Source organism: Lolium rigidum, chromosome 2 (genome assembly GCF_022539505.1).
Source record: "Lolium rigidum isolate FL_2022 chromosome 2, APGP_CSIRO_Lrig_0.1, whole genome shotgun sequence".
NCBI classification, from domain to species: domain Eukaryota; kingdom Viridiplantae; phylum Streptophyta; class Magnoliopsida; order Poales; family Poaceae; genus Lolium; species Lolium rigidum.
Window position 1 is genome coordinate 164,315,212 of NC_061509.1, and position 4,686 is coordinate 164,319,897.

The 4,686-nt window shown below is 47.8% G+C and overlaps 1 long non-coding RNA gene across 1 annotated transcript; it reads left to right on the plus strand.

The window, feature by feature from the left end:
- The first annotated feature begins 1,746 nt into the window (after window positions 1-1,746).
- LOC124687620 lies at window positions 1,747-3,586 on the plus strand. Its single transcript, XR_006998259.1, has 2 exons — window positions 1,747-1,913; window positions 3,295-3,586. It is a non-coding gene; the product is annotated as an uncharacterized LOC124687620 (long non-coding RNA).
- The last annotated feature ends 1,100 nt before the right edge of the window (window positions 3,587-4,686 follow it).

Here is a 4,686-nt window from a genome sequence, read left to right on the forward strand (position 1 = left end):
CACCGCAAGCGGACGGCCAGCGGCGTCGGAGACGGCGCAAACCCGGCCCAAATGCGGGCTAGGTTTGCGTGGCCGCGGATGGCACGCGCCGTCCGCTCGCGTCCGCGTCGTCGGTCGCCTCGTCTCCCTTGGGCCACGCTGTCGGTGACCGGGGAGTCTATTAAATGGGGATTGGAGGGGATGCGGCCCTCCACTCCGATCCCAGCTCCACTCCCCGAGCAAAAACCGCCGCCATGGCCCCGAAGCGACGGTTCGCTCCCGGAGCGAACGACGACGAGGCCGGCGGCCGATCGGCGTCGGCCGCCGGCGGCTGCGACGAGGCGGCCTCCACATCGGAGAGGCCGCCGCCGCGGCGCGGCATTGCCGCAACCGCCGCCGCCGTCGCTCGAGCCCAAGCCCGAGTCCTCGGAGGAGGACCGGACTCGCTCGCCGCCCTCATCGTCTCGGCGGCGGAGGAGGAGGCGAAATGGCCGCAACTCCATGCGGCCATTCGCACCTCCGAAATGGAGGAGGCGGCGCGGCGGGAGGTGGAGGACGCGGAGGGCTGGGCGCTCTACGACCGAGGCCTCCGGGCGCGACGGGAGGAGGAGGAGGAGACGGCGCGGCGGGAGGAGGCCGGGCGCCGCGCCGCCGAGCGGCAGCGCCGCCAAGAGGAGAGGTGCCGCCGGCCCGGAGGAGTCGGCGCCGGGAGGCCGAGCGGCGCCGCCGGCGAGAGAGGCGCGGCGCCTCCAGGGCGGCGCGGGTGGCTCGGACCCCCGCTCGCGCGTGGGAGGAGGCCCTGTGGTCTCCTGGCCGGGAGTCCCCGGCGCGGTCGAGCCTACACGGTGCCTCGCCGCCGGGGACCTCGACGACGTCGCCGACGACGCCCACGGGGGCTAGGCGGCGCACCGGCGGCCACGCGCCGCCAGACCAAACCCTAGAGGGTTTTTTATTTTCGTTTATATTTTAGTTTAAATTTAAAAGCCCATATAGGGGCTTCTTTTGTTAGTTTTATTTGCCCAAAATAGGGCTATGTACTAAATTTGCCCAAAATAGGGCATATGTTTAATCAAATATCGTTTAAATTTGCCCTTTTAAATTTGTTTTCGTGTTTCTCCAATTTGCGATGCGTCCGCGCGTTGGACGCAGCGCGCGACCCAAACGGACACGCGGACGCGGGCCGCTGTCCGCGTGTCCGGGCGGCGACCCAAACGGCCCAAAACGGACGGCCCAACGCGTCCGTTTGGGTCGCGCGCGCGCACTGGTGGTCATATGCGAGTTTGCGATGGCCATCACCTCCTCCGGTCGGGGGTTGCTCGAAGGCTCTTCGTGCGTGCTTCGACGCACGTGCATGTCGGCAGGCCGTGCGAGATTCTAGCCTGCTTAATTCTTATCCGTTCATCGGCTGCTAGCTGCTCTAGAAGCGGAGGCGGAGGGAAACGTGGAGAAGAACGGAAGAAGAGCGACGTGGTTACCATGATCGTCACACATTCGCTGTACGGCCCAGAAAATATTGAGGCCTCGTTTGGTAGGAGGGTATTTGCAGGGATGGGAGAGTATTATCCCGGCCCATTCCTGAAACCCCGCTAATCCCCGGAAGCCCATTTGGCAGAGGAGTTTTGGGCGAAAAAATCCCCGCCCATCCCCGATTAACCCCGTCCCCGACCCATTTTTTGACTTGGGCCGAATCCCGGATCTAGACCTCGCGTATTATCCCCCGTCCTCGCTTTTCCCCGACCGAAACCCTACGGCAAGCGACGGCGGCGAGCAGCGAGCGGAGCGGCGGCTAGAACTGCAGGAGGGGCGGAGAACCTTGCCGGCACACACAAGGATGGATCCCGCCTAGCGCTCCACATCAGATCGCTACCGTTCTTTGTATCTGACCGCCGACGCCACCTCCCGCCGGTCTTGTACTCGAGTCTGCATCCTCTCAGGTAACCCCTTTCTCTTTCTCCTTCTCTGGTGCTAGGTCTGGACGAGCTCCGGGAGGCAGTAGAAATCGTGCTAGGATCGTAGCGTCCGACTGATCGGAGGCGGGAGAGGATAGGCGCGGGCGGTCAGGCTGTTGCGGTCCATTTCACCATCTACATCTCTCTACTACTTGTGCTTGTGTGCAAATACAGAGGAAGTAATCACCGTATTTCTCATATATATGTTGTTCCTAATGATACCCTGTGACTGAACCTTCCTAGAATTTCACTTGTATTCACATTTATCCGTTACTTCATTTTTGTCTCGCCTGAATCTACACGGAAGTTCTGAAGAGTTAAAACTGTTGAATAATTCTTGTGCATCTTCAGTTTAGGCGCATGTTTTAGCCTATTGTCGGCAACAACTAGTAGTTCTGTCAGTTAAGTTGTTAGACTTTGCATGTTCTAAATTCAGTTAGGCTAGCTGTGGGAATTAGTCAGCTATTCAGCGAGCTAGTCAGTTGAGTTGTTAGACCGTTTCCTTCTGTTGATAATAAGGAGAGCAAAGAGGACAAGTTCCATGCAGTATGCAACACCAAAAAATACACTCGCGTCTCTCTCTGTGATCTGAGTTATTCCTAATTCGTGTGAGTTGCATCACTACTATATGCTCTTGTGAGTATGCAGCTCACTTTCCAAAATTTTACATCAGTACTATATGCTCTTGTGAGTATGCAGCTCACTTTCCAAAATTTTACATCAGTACTATATGCTCTTATGCGTATGCAGCTCACTTTCCAAAATTTTACATCAATACTATATGCTCTTGTGACCTGAGTTCTTTATCACCATGTTGCTTGTGCTGTCATTCCTGACATCAAGGATCAAAATCATGTATCTTATTGTATTTTCCACCTGTCGTTTCTAATCTTTCCTGATAGTTACCTCAATTAGTAAATCTAGCTAAAATATGTCAAGAAAATGAACTTGACTGGCAGGTGACCATGGTGCACAGCTTAGGTATAAATTGCTTTTGTTTCTTACCATGCTCAACTAGTCAAAGAAATTGTAAACTAAGGATATATGGTCACGGAAGAAGTGAGATATTCTGAGCATCATCCTCACCAGCTTGAATAAATTCCACGAGTAGTACATTGGAGTGTGCATTTGTAGCCTGTAAGTTGCTATGTGTAAACAGCCACTGCCCAGTATTTTCATGTAAAACAATACACGTGCTGCAATATATTATAGGACAATAGTATATAGACCCGAAGTGGTTTGTACCATGCTTTCATGAGTTATGGCCTTTTTCTCAGTTGTTGCTTATTTTTGTACCATCTTCCAGCATTGCCTTCAGATAGAATATGATTATCCTTTATTTCTAATTTGTCAGTTGCATATTCAGATCTGATGATGCATGTTCTACAGGCTGCTTCAGGCTATAATTTGACTTCAGATCTGTTATACCCATCGGCTTCTATTAGTAATTTTGTAATTCAAGATTCAGGCAGCTTCAGAGTTTGTTAGTGTGTGACTTGTCAATTTTTAATGTATGCTGTACATCAAGTATGTTGCCATGTCGAGAGTTCAAGTCCAGAGTGGCCTATGATTTATTTGAAGACAGTTTATCACTTGATCTAGCTGATGTACTCCTTCAAGCCGTACTAGTGTTAATTTTAACATGTACTGAAACTCAAGTATGTTAAAGTTTAGAGGTGTTGTGTGGGCCTATGACACAAAAAACTGAATCTTTCCTTATGCTTGTTTATTTAATTGACATTGCCGTTGTGCACCAATCCCTGCCAACAAAATCCAAATGGTAGTTTTTAGGAGTGGGGATTTGGGATAAGTGGAAATGGGGTTTTGTGGGGATAGGGTGATGGGTGGGGATTCACCCAATCCGCTAGCGGATTACCCCACTAATCCCCACTAATACTCCACTACCAAACAAGCCCTAAGCGGCGATCTCGGTCGGCTCCGCTCAGGGAATCTGATGTGGCGGTCTAAGATGGGCTTGGCCCATATTGTACGCGCGCGCTGCTAAGTGCTAATGCTTAACTACTTTGCGCTGCTGATTTTACTTAAGATCTGGCTGATTTTTATTTTCTTATATTTTGTTTTCTTTTTATATGGTTTGAATAAATGTTTAAAATTGAAAACTTTTGAAATATGAAAAAAATGATCTAAAAAATGTTCAACTTGAAGTTCGTTCAGATTTTTAAATGCTAATATATAAAATTTTGTTCGGATCTAAAAAAATATAAATTTGAAATTTGTTCAGATTTTAAATTATTTATATTTAAAATTTGTTCGGATGCAATAAACTTTCAAATTTGAAATTTGTTCATGTTTTTAAATTGTTTGTATTCAAAATTTGTTCGGATATGAAAAATGTTCAAATTTGAAATTTGTGCAAATTTTTTGTTTTCACAAAACTTTTTCAAAACATGAGCAAATTTCATAAAATTAAACAGTTTTAAAAATAGAACAATTTTCTGAATTGAACATGTTTCAAAATATGACTTTTTTAGAAAATTAACATTTATCAGAATTCAAAATTTTGAAAAAACTAAACATTTTCAGAAAGTGAACATTTTCTTAAAAGTAAATTTTTATAATTGAATTTTTTCAAGATCTAAAAAACATAGAAAAGTAGTGCAGAATACGGAAAAGGAAATAAGAAAATAAAAAAGATGAAAAAACTTCCAAAAAATAAACGGATAACCTAGATTATAAATATAAAAGACCTTCTGTCAAACCGTGAAAACCCATCAAGTCAAGCCAGAATTCGCGGACT